Genomic DNA, 12,283 nt, shown 5'->3' with positions numbered 1-12,283 from the left:
ATTAAACTCTTCCATTTTCTTTAGTTTTTTTTCTTTTTTCATTCCCTGAATCTGTCTCGTTCTCTCGACATTGTGTGACAGTTTGTTACACACTCCACCCGTCTGGATCAGAGCTACGCAGCGACATCAATCAGCAAGCACATCATTGCACATATATTTATTGATATGCACAGACTAGTACACATTTAGGTCTGTAATGGAACGTGACTTGATATTTATAAGGGAAAGAAGGAAAAAAAAAAAATGGCCCATAGCATATATACATATATATATATATATATATATATATATATATATATATATATACATATATATATATATATATATATATATATGATTATTAATCAAACACCAGCAACACAATACAATATCTTTTCACTTCACGGTCTGTTCTGAACTGTAAATTCGAACCATTATTTTAATGAACCACAGGCGGGGGGACCTCATTAAATCCTATAGCACGCCAAATCCCGAACCACTTCCTGAACCAGTCACATGGTACATCCCTCCAACAAGGCTCCATTGAAGTCACTCACTACGTTTACATGCACTAACGGAAAGTCGAATTGTTGCCTTAATCCGACCAATATGGAAGTTTTAACAGCCATGTTTACACCTTAGCCAGGCTGTAGTGGAACCAAACTGAAACTCTTGAGATCGAGTTTTTAGTGCCAGATAATACGTCCTAATCCAAGTTATTCTGCATTTATACCAACCCACGCTTAGCCGAGCTACTGACCGCCCCGGGACACCCCCTTCTGGAAGTGACGACACCGGGAAAGCCAGAATATCAATATAATAGGAGAAGAAGAAGATGAAAAATAGAGAAGAAACCAGCGCACCAACGCAAAAGTGTCTGCGGAGTCGACCCACCTCACTCAATAATCGTCACTCATTGATCGTCTTCTCGTCCATGTTTACTTGGATTTCTGGGAAACTCCAGTTAATTCTTAGCTAGATTTTTGCCAATAGCTTGATTTAGATGTGGATGAAACCGCACTGACTGAAACAAGCTTTGATTCACGCCTCGTCCTGGACTACCAGACACATTCTCCGAATCCCCGATACTGCAAATCACATCACTGGCTAGCGCTCTGCGTCTTGTTTCTCATATCAGCAGAAGTGACAGTAAATTGTGTGATGTGAACGATTCCCAGCAGCTTGGCTGTCGTCTTTGTGGTGTCGACAATGACTTATTGAACTGTATTTAACTCTGGAGGCCTTTTTTTTTCAGTCTGTAAAGAAAAAGTAACTGAAGAAACACACAGCTTCGACGTCTGCAGTGAAAGCTGATGATTGTAACTTAAAACAAAGATCATAAGTAAACTTAGAACAGATTTTTAAAACTAATAATTTCTATCAAAAACCGATATACTGTATAATGAAGCCCGTTTTATTTTATAACCCTATTCCCAAAGAAGTTGGGAAACTTTGTAAAATGTAAATACAAAACGCAACAATGTGTAAATCTCCTAAACATATTTTATTCTAAATAGATTATAAACAATTTATCAAATGCTGAAAATGGGAAATTTTGCCATTTCATGGAAAATATTATTTTATAACATCTAAAAAAAAAGTAGGAACAGGGTGATGTTTACCATTTGTTATGTTGTGGAAAATGATAACGTGACACTTAACTCAGATCGGAGCTGACGTGACTCCATTTATTTGCAAACCCAAAACATGAATGAAAAAACCACTGACTGCCGTCAACCGGAACGGGCAGTGTCGTAAACCGAAAACAGTTCTTAAGGTGACAGTGTATGTCTGTGAACTACCAGACATAACATTTCCCCCCCCTTCACACAACCTAGGTGTGATACTCAGTCTCAAAGTCCCCCAGGTGTCTAGGCCTGGTGCGAGCCCGAGCTGGGCGACCCTCGGGTGCAGCAGCAATGTCCGGTGGCCGCTCTTCGCCTGCGGCCTGTGCTTGGACAGCTGGGGCGGCTGCCACATCGAACTGTGCAGCCGGCAGGGCTGTAACGGCCGGCACACCCAGTCCAGACCCGGGTGGGGCCTGCACCTTACGCAGGCGGTTAGCATGCCAGCGAGTGCCGTTGGCTAACCTGAAGGAAGCTGGGCCAAGCCGTTTGGTAACCTGGACGGGGTCTGACCAGAACGACTGGAGCTTGTCGCCACGATGAGGTCGTCGGATCCTGACCCAATCCGAGACAGCGATGGCAGGTGGCCTAACCCGTCGGGTCCTGTCGAAGCGGTCCTTCATCTGGCGTTGACGGGCAGTGACTGCGGCTTGAACCGGGTGGACTGGGACCTGAGCCAGTGTGGGGCGGAGCCTATCCAGAGGCAGCTGGAGCTCCCGTCCCAGCATGAGGGAGGCTGGGGAGACTCCTGTGGTGGCGTGTCGGGTGGCCCGATAGTGCAGCAGCGTCTGTAGGAGACTAGTGGTGAGTGTGCACCCTTGTGCCAAGTGAGCCCTGATCCCATTTTTAAGCGTTTGATTCAAACGTTCCACCCCCCCGTTCGCCGCCGGGTTGTAGAACACCGTGCGAATGTGGCGAATCCCTTTCCCCGCCAGGTATGAGGCCAGTTCATGGGAGATCATTTGGGGTCCGTTGTCAGTCGTGATCCTCCTTGGCAAACCCCAACGTGCGAACAGAGACTCCAGGATGTCAAGTGGAGTGGAGGTCGTAGACCACGACGAGGAACCTCTGATGATGCGGCACCCCATGCAGCTCACCACAGATGTCAAGCTGCAGGTGCTCCCAGGGCTGTGATGGCCAGTCCAACGGCTGCATGGGTGGGGGTGGGGCCGGGGCCCTGGTCTTGCCGCTAAGAAGGCAAGCAGTGCAGTCCCTGACCAGGGCCTCTATTTCCCTGTCGATGCCCGGCCACCAAACAACATCACGGCACCTCTGTTTGAGCCTGACTATGCCCAGGTGACCCTCGTGCGCCATGGCAAGGACACGCGCCCGGAGGTCACCAGGGACCACAGTGCAGAGCCCGCGGGCGACACAGGTGTCGTTCCAGCACGACAACTCCTCCCTGACCCTGTGATAGGGAAGCAGCTCGTCGGGTACCTTCCCAGGCCAGCCTTGCCTGACGTAGGTCGAGAGTGTGGACAGGACGGGGTCGTCCGCTGAGGCGTCCCGAAGCTCCTGGAGCGACACTGTCCCGTGGAGGGGTGTGTGGAGGAGCTGGATGAGGTCCTGTTCAGCCTGGTCCCGGTCGGGGGCCAAAGGCTGGGCTGTGGATGGGCCAGGGATCGCACGTGACAGCAGGTCAGCCACCACGTTGTCGCGGCCTGGCGTGAACTGCAGGCGGAAGTTGTACTGCTGCAGTCGGTCAGCCCAACGATGGAGGCGGAGCGGTTTGTGGCCAGTGCCTGACGTTGCCAGGAGGGTAGTGAGGGCCTGGTGGTCAGTCCTCAGTGTGAATGTACGCCCGTAAAGGTACATATGCCAGCACTCACAAGCCCAGAGGCACGCTAAGGCCTCCCGCTCCCCCACCGAGTACCTCTGTTCCGTGGAACTCTCCACGCCCCCCTGCAGCTGGGACATCACAGCGCCGATGGCGAGGGCAGAGGCGTCGCACGTGACGAGGGTGGGGCTGACCAGGTCGAAGTGCGCCAGGACCGGCGCAGAGGTGAGCTGGGACTTTAGTAAGCGTACGGCGTCAGAACATGCTGGTGTCCAGACCCAGGGCTCGTCCTGCTTCAGCAGCTTACGCAGCGGCGCAGTCGTGGCAGAGTACTGTGGCAGGAAACGGAGGTAATACGCCGTCATGCCCAGGAAAGAGGCCACCTGAGCGGCTGAGGTTGGCTCCGGGACACGGTGGATGGCCTCTGTGTTTGAGTGGAGCGGGTACGTGCCACCCGCCGAGAGGCGGAACCCGACAAAGTCAATGGCTGGGGCGGCGAAGACACACTTCTCGCCATTGAGTGTGAGGTGATGCTTGGCCATTGCACTGAACACCCTGTGCAGGCGCTCATCGTGGTCTTCGACCGTGGCCCCGTGAACCACAATGTCATCCAGGTAGACGGCCACACCTGGTATACCTGTGAAGACGGAGGCCATAATTTTCTGGAAGCAGCTGGGGGCGGAGCTTAGCCCAAACGCCATGCGCTTGTAGCGGAACACCCCTCTGTGGGTGATGAAAGCGGTGAGGTTGCGGCTCTCGGGGTGTAGTGGCACCTGGAGGTAACCCTAGCGGAGGTCCAGTTTTGAAAAAACGGTGGACCCGTGGAACTGGGCGGTGAGCTCCTCTGTGGTTGGCAGGGGGTATTTGTCGGGGATGATGGCCTTGTTCACTGTTCGAAGGTCCACGCAGAGTCGCAGCCCCCCAGACTTCTTCCTGGCCACCACCAGGTTGGAGATCCAGGGTGACGCGTTCACCTGCTCGATGATGTCGTCATCCAGCATACTTTGCAGCTGAGCAGAGATGTCATCACGGAGGGCCAGGGGAGAACGATGGAGGGGCTGTATGACAGGCGTCACAGTCGGGTCCAACAGGGGCTGGTGGGCGAAACCCACGAGGCAGCCCACCCCGCTGAACAGCGCAGGCCACTGTTGCTGCCAGGGGATAACAACGGCATTAATCTCCGAGCCGGTGGTGTCCAGCAGGGTGAAACCGAGGCTGGTGAAGAGGTCGAGGCCCAGGAGGTTGGCCCCGTGGCGTGCAACATTGAACCTAAAAACTGGTAGTGTCTTATCTCCGTATTTTACGGGCAGCTGGAGGGAGCCCACAATGTCAATTTGGGAGTTGGCGTAACCACGCAGGGTGGTGGTGGCCGGTCCAAGTGGCTCGCAGGGGAAAAACTGTGTAACAGTCGCCAGGTCCAGGAGAGACACTGTGGCCCCTGTGTCTAGGAGGAGGGGCAGAGTGACATCTCCAACCATTAATGAGCACGTTTTGAACGGTGCTCGTGCTGAGCTCACGTTGTGGATGACTGTGGTGTTAGTGGGTGGCTGAGAGGCTCGAGCTGGGGCAGACCTGCAGACTTTGTGGAAGTGGTTTAATTTCCCGCAGTTGGAGCAGGTTTTACCACGGGCAGGGCAGTTCTGGGCTCTTGAGTTGTGTGCAGAAGAGCCACAGTTCCCACACTGCTGATGGTACTGATCGCGGGGCCGAGCGGCTAGTAGGATGTTCTCCTCCCCGCTGTCAGCACTCACATGAAGGAGGGGCGTGTGTGAGGTGAGCGCGCCCGCTGCCTGTGTCTGTGAGGGCGGGGGAGTTGAAAAGCTCGCCGCGCACTCCAGCGCAGATTCCACCTGAACCGCGAGGTTTATTGCTGCTGATAAAGTCAGATCATCGTTTTCCAGCAACAATCTTTCTCTGATTTCGTTGCAGCTCGTGTGCAAAATCAGTTGGTCTCTGACCATTTCGTCCCGCAGTCTTCCAAACTTGCAGGAATCAGCCAAACCCCGCAGGTCCGCCACGTACTGAGCCACTGTTTCCCCTGGCCTTTGATGTCGCCGCCGGAACAGGACCCGGCGGAGCAGAGCGCTCTGTGGAGCCGCGAAATGTCCTTTCAGTAACTCCACGGCCAGGGAGTATGACGGTGCGTCGCCGAGTGTTCCGAACACCCGCTGTCCCTCAGTTCCCAAGCAGTGCAGCAGCAGTGCACGTTTCCTCCCGACGGACACGTCCGTCAAGCCGGCAGCCAGGATGTAGCCTATGTCTCGAACGCGGAGATCCAGCGGTGCCATGGGACCGGTGGATCCCCCGGGAGGGCCAGGAACGGAGCGGGTGGTGGTAGGGAACAAGCTTCAGCCATCTCTCGTCGGCAATGTTATGTTGTGGAAAATGATAACGTGACACTTAACTCAGATCGGAGCTGACGTGACTCCATTTATTTGCAAACCCAAAACATGAATGAAAAAACCACTGACTGCCGTCAACCGGAACGGGCAGTGTCGTAAACCGAAAACAGTTCTTAAGGTGACAGTGTATGTCTGTGAACTACCAGACATAACACCATTATGTAGCTTCCCCTCTTCTTCCAACAACTGTCCGAAAAGGTGGAGTTTTAGCCGCGGATTGTTGTCTCGTTCATGTCTATATATATATATATATATATATATGTGTGTGTGTGTGTGTGTGTGTGTGTGTGTGTGTGTGTGTGTGTGTGTGTATATATATATATGTATGTGTGTACGTATATATAGATATAGATATACATACACATACATACCAATTGTGAAAAAATCAACTGGACAAAGGACTAGTCCTTGTATGAATGAATGAATGAATGAATGAATGAATGAATGAATGAATGAATGAATGATTTTATTTTCGTGTCCGGACATTTAAATGACCCATCCCTCATGGGATTACACGGACACATTAATTACATCAAAATATAACATTCCGGTGTGTAAACCACCTACTTCCAGCTACAAATAATAATAATGATAATAAGCAGCAACAAATAATAATAATAAATAAAATTAAAATAAAATAAAATATCACTCACTCACTCACTCATTCACTCACTCACTCACTCATCTTCTTCCGCTTATCCGTTCCCGGGTCGCGGGGGCAGCAGCCTCAGCAGGGATGCCCAGACTTCCTTCGCCCAGACACTTCCTCCAGCTCTTCCTCCAGCTCTTCCGAGGGGAGTCCGAGACGTTCCCAGGCCAGCCGAGAGACATAGTTTCTCGTGTCCTGGGTTTTCCCCGGGGTCTCCTCCCAGTGGGACATGCCTGGAGCACCTCCCCTAGGGAGGAGGGACATGCCTGGAACACCTCCCTAGGGAGGCGTCCAGGAGGATCCGGTACAGATGCCCAAGCCACCTCAGCTGACTCCTCTCAATGTGAAGGAGCAGCGGCTCGACTCCGAGCTCCTCCCGGGTGACCGAACTCCTCACCCTATCTCTAAGGGAGCGTCCAGCCACCCTGCGGAGGAAACTCATCTCGGCCGCTTGTATCCGCGATCTTGTCGTTTCGGTCACTACCCAAAGTTCATGACCATAGGTGAGGGTAAGGGCGTAGATTGACCGGTAAATCGAGAGCTTCGCCTATCGACTCAGCTCCCTCTTCACCACGACGGTCCGGTACATCGACCGCATAACTGCGGACGCTGCACCGATCCGTCTGTCAATCTCCCGCTCCATTGTTCCCTCACTCGTGAACAAGATCCCGAGATACTTGAACTCCTCCACCTGAGGCAGGACTTCTCCACCCACCCGGAGAAGTCACGCCACCCTTTCCCGGTGGAGAACCATGGCCTCGGTTTTGGAGGTGCTGATTCTCATCCCTGCCGCGTCGCACTCAGCCTCAAACTGCCCCAGCACATGCTGAAGGTCCCGGTCCGATGAAGCCAACAGGACAACATCATCTGCAAAAAGCAGAGATGAAATCCTGAGGTTCCCAAACCGGATCCCCTCCGGCCCCTGGCTGCGCCTAGAAATCATGTCCATAAAAATTATGAACAGGACCGGTGACAAAGGGCAGCCCTGCCGGAGTCCAACATGCACCGGGAACAAGTCTGATCTAGGCTACTGCCATATATACGGTACTCAGACACCTTCTTCAGTTCCTCCTCAACCAGCTCCAGGTGACGCTGCTGGGTTAATGGTAAAGCTCCGCTGGGGGCCGGAACCTTAGTACCCTTAACCCCCACATACATATGTATATATAGGTGTGTGGGTGTGTGTGCGTGTGTGTGCATGTGCGTGTGCGTGTGCGTGTGTGTGTGTATATATATATATATATATATATATACACTTTCTCACACATGTTTACCTAAAGCAGACACAAGAAGATACATTTTTTTTAACTAAGAGTTGTTTTATTTTTTTAAATGTAGTTCATTCATCTCTAAAACAAACATGTATCAGACATTTTTATTTATTTATTTGCACTTAAAAAAATATACAACCGCCAAAAATTCAGACAAACAGTCTGAATTTTAAATTAAACTCACAGACAAACAGTCTGAATTTTTGGAAACAACAAAAAAAAGAAATACAATGTAACAGAAAAAATGTGCAGGAGGAACCAAAAAAACCCATAAGGACTTCCCTGGAGTTATTTAGGCCGCGTTCAGACTGCAGGCAAATCTGATTCATATCTGATTCCTTCTCATATCCGATTTTCAGGGCTGACTGTCCACACTGTTTTTAGCAAGTGTCCATATCGGATCTGGCTCTGTTCAGACTGGGCCACATCGTTGACTGATCTGACGGGTTGCCGTAGCAACGACGTCGGAGCGGAGGCGTCACCCAGTGCGTGTATTGTGTGAAGTCATGTAATTGCGACATCAAAAACAATAATATGGAGCCAGCTCACATGCTGTTCCATACCTGTAAAGCTGGGCATACACTGTGCAATATTTTAAATCGTTTGAGACTGCCCCATCTCACTCTAATCCTCCCGTCGGACCTCTGTTACTGGAACTCAAGGCTGGTTTTGGGGCAGGGGGGGGCTGTGCCCACTCAAACGTGCGTCCTGCCCACCCGATCAAAGTTTATGGGGATCCTTTATTTTTTTATAATTTTATTTTTTTATATATATAAAAAAAAAAGAATATATATATATATATATCTGTACCGTTCCTGATTGGGTCGGCACTGCGCATCATTTTTAGACATAAAAATGAACGCATACCGCAAAAGTTGTGTCTCGGCGGAGGGACCCGGCGTACCAGCAAAATGAGAAACAGAGAAAGGTGTTCAGAACAAAACCACCAGCAAACTAACAAACCAACCAACCAACAAAGCTCAGAGTTAACAAAACGAACCAGCAATGAACAACTGGCAGCCTCTCCTCCTGAGCTGACGGGCTGCAGGTTCAGGCTCACAGCGCGACTGAAGGCTGATTTATGGTTCCGCGTTACTCCAACGCAGACCTACGGCGTAGGTCGACCCGCACCGTACGTGGTGCGGCCCTTTTTTCTGCTATTAAAACATGATTTGTAATGTGAATTTGCAACACTTAAACTACAAATAATAGTTTTTGACGTGACATCAGAGATTGTACATAGCCTACAAAATGTGAAAATCCTGCCCAGAACTGCTGAGAGAAGCAGCGAGTTTAATTGAAGAAGCTCTGAGCAGAACTCCTTCGGCTCCAGCGGCTCCGTCACAGCAGATACCTGCTGCTGCATCACGCAACTCTCTACAACACGCAACTCACAGCTGTCATGTTTAGAAAGGCTTCCTCTTCTACCTCCAGTTTCAGACCAAAGCAGTGGATTCCACTAGATTTGCGTTAGCTCCGCCCACTGAGTTTGACGAGTGAAACTGACAGTTTTACATTTACATTTCATGATTCAGCAACACGAAATCATTAATTAAATGTGTCATTAATTAATTAAATGCAGTTTTACATTTCATGATTCTCACGCAACATGAAATCATTAATTAAATGTGTCATTAATTAATTAAATGCTGAAACAATAAATATATATTTTTACTTAAAATGAATTGTATTTTAATTAATAAATGACATATTTCATTCTAATTTTAATTAATTAATGACACATTTAATTAATTAATGATATATTTAATTCCCAATTTAATTAATTAATAATGTATTTATTAATACAATAATTAATTTTGGCACAAAAAATCCTCCATAGGATTGAGGCAGGATTTATTAAAAAAAATAGTATACGTTTTAAGTTTTCTAGTAATAATGTCAGATGAAGCGTTCCAAACCAAAAAGAATGAGCCCTCTAGTATATCTCTCCGTTGCCTTGAACAGGCTGTGTGCTGCAAAATGTGCTGCAATTCTGGCCCCGAATTTCCCGCGCTGTCCTGTGGATGTGACGTCACATGACGCTGCATGCACGTTCTCCCCGTTCTCCCGTGCCGGCTTTACTGTTGGCTGCAGTACCCCCGACGGCCGTCGTGGTGAAGGGTGGCGCTAGAGAGTCGCATTTCTTAAAAGGAGCCTCACCCCTCGTTCACACTGAAAGCGTCACGGGCGTCCCGTGAGTGAGTTTGATGCTCCTTAACAAGTTTGGTCCTGGATCAACATCAACCCAGCGAGCACTTGCTCCCGGTGGCTGATTTATGGCTCTGCGTCACACCAACGCAGAGCCGACGGCATAGGGTACGCGGCGACGCAAACCGCACCGCGTCCCTACGCCGTCGATTTAACGCGGAACCATAATTCAGGCGAAGCTGCAGTCTGTCTGCGCTGATACTGACACACCGGGTCGGAGCGGATGTGGTCATGATGTTTAACCTGTGTTTTGTGATTAATAAGCACGGGTTTTAATTATTTTTCGTTGGATCAATGTAGCAAATAAAATCGTTGGGACCATCCAGCTCCTCAACCATCAGTTACGTGTTTCACATGAGCAGTTCAGGTAAAACGGCAGTCAAACCAGCAAAATGTAATTTTGCTGGATGAAATATATTAATTTCTGATAAAATAAGTTTGTTAGTGCACAGCTCTGCTCCTGTACGCATGTGAATGAGTGTATGTTTGTGTCTACATGAAAGTACAATCTGCATTGAGAGTTCTCGCTTCGGAAATCCCAGTGTGTGATTGGACGACGCCTCGGCGTCGCCGCTGCTCATTTGCATAAAGTTCAGATTTTTCAACTTTTAAATTGACGTGCCGCGCCGCCCCCGCCGCCCGTTTTTCATAGACAATGAATGGCAGCCAGACGCCTATGACGCCCGTGACGCTTTCAGTGTGAATGCAGGGTCATGCTCCTTTAAGAAATAGGGGCAACTTGTGTTCTGTCTGTGTTACTACAACGCCTGCAAATAACCTGGCAGGGTTTTGTATAAAATAAATTAGTGTGAAATCCATCTTCCCTCGGTTTTTCTTCATACCAGAGAACATAATAGAAAGTTTAATCCGTAGTTCAGAATCATCAGAGTGGTGTGCACCCGTTTATGAAGATCCCGATCTTCTATCTACCTATCCATCCATCCATCCATCCATCTATCCATCACCTGGGGGATGCAGGAGTGTGAAAAAAAATTGCTTTCGTGGTAGGAAGTTTTCACCCTAATTTACTCCAACCCCTTGCCAGACAGGAGTATTTCAAGCAGTTTGTCATAGCTGTAAAAGGACTTCAGGAATCTGTCTTGCCTTCCTCAAGGTCTTTGAGGAGTTCAGGTCTTGGAGGGGAAAAAGGGACTGAGGCAATCACCCTCTCTGCAGAAATGATGATATTCTGTAGCCTGCGTTTGTCTTTGCAGTTGCAGCACAGTAGCTCACCAAACAAGGATGTTGGTGGTGAGGATGGACTCAGCGGTGGCAGCGTAGAAATGAACCAACATTATCTTTGGCGGTTTAAATTTCCTCAATTGCCCCAGGTTGTATGTTACAACCTATTTTGTTCCTTCTTTATGACGGAGCTGATGTTCAGCTGTCACCTCAAGTCCTGGGTGATGATGGAGTCCAGGAAGCAGAAGGTCTCTACATTGCCTATTTGAGAATCATACGGGGTGTTTTGAAAGTGTGAGCACAATCTTCCTGCAGTCCTCACCAATCTCACCGCTGTCTTTAAAGCACTAAGCTTCAGGTTGTTCTCATGTGCCCTCAGATGGTTAGTCTCCCACTGGAAGCTCACTAATTTACTACATTAATAAATCAATCTGTTAATCTAAATCAGATTCTGATAAAAAAGGATGGGAGGAAGATGTGGTTCCTTTGAAAACAAGTACATTTCACTGTGGATATATTTACCATATCTTAATTTCTACAAGTTTCCCTATAATTTTAAAAGCTTTCTGACATTTTTATAAAGGGAAAAGAATCAGGGTTTCACATTTAACGCATTTAAAACTCATTGTAAATCTACAATTGACAGTTTACAGCATACAACCATAATGGCCGGGTTTCCCAGATCAGTTAAGTAGTTCTTAACAGCGAAAGACTTCTTTCAAACCTTCTTAAGGAGCCTGTGAAAGAAAATCGCGTTTCCCAGAGTCGCTCTTTCCTTTCATTAAGAAGGAAATGAAAGATGCTGCTGACCCAGTCTTTACAACCATCTTAGTGAACAAAGACTCACAGATCCAGCCGCGTCAGGCAAATCAATATCACACCAAGCAATGAGATATTAAAACAATGCACCCCGCACAAATTTTGATCTATTTTATACTTTAGATTTATATTGTTTAGCATTTATTGGTGACAGCAAAGGGGGGAAAAAAAGAAAAATAAGGAATAACAAGTGTGTTCCTGTATATGCTTTATGCATTACGCACAAATAAAACGATCATCATGAATATCATTTATTTGATAATTTGGCTGCTATACAGCATGTTCTCGCTGCAAATCTGCGCGAAGCAGAACTGTTTTTATGAATGCATTGGTGCGTCAGCACTTCAGTCCCCTGGACGTGCTGTCGGACC

The sequence above is a fragment of the Cololabis saira genome, chromosome 13, assembly GCF_033807715.1.
Source record: "Cololabis saira isolate AMF1-May2022 chromosome 13, fColSai1.1, whole genome shotgun sequence".
Lineage (NCBI taxonomy): Eukaryota > Metazoa > Chordata > Actinopteri > Beloniformes > Belonidae > Cololabis > Cololabis saira.
This window is presented reverse-complemented; position numbering follows the sequence as displayed.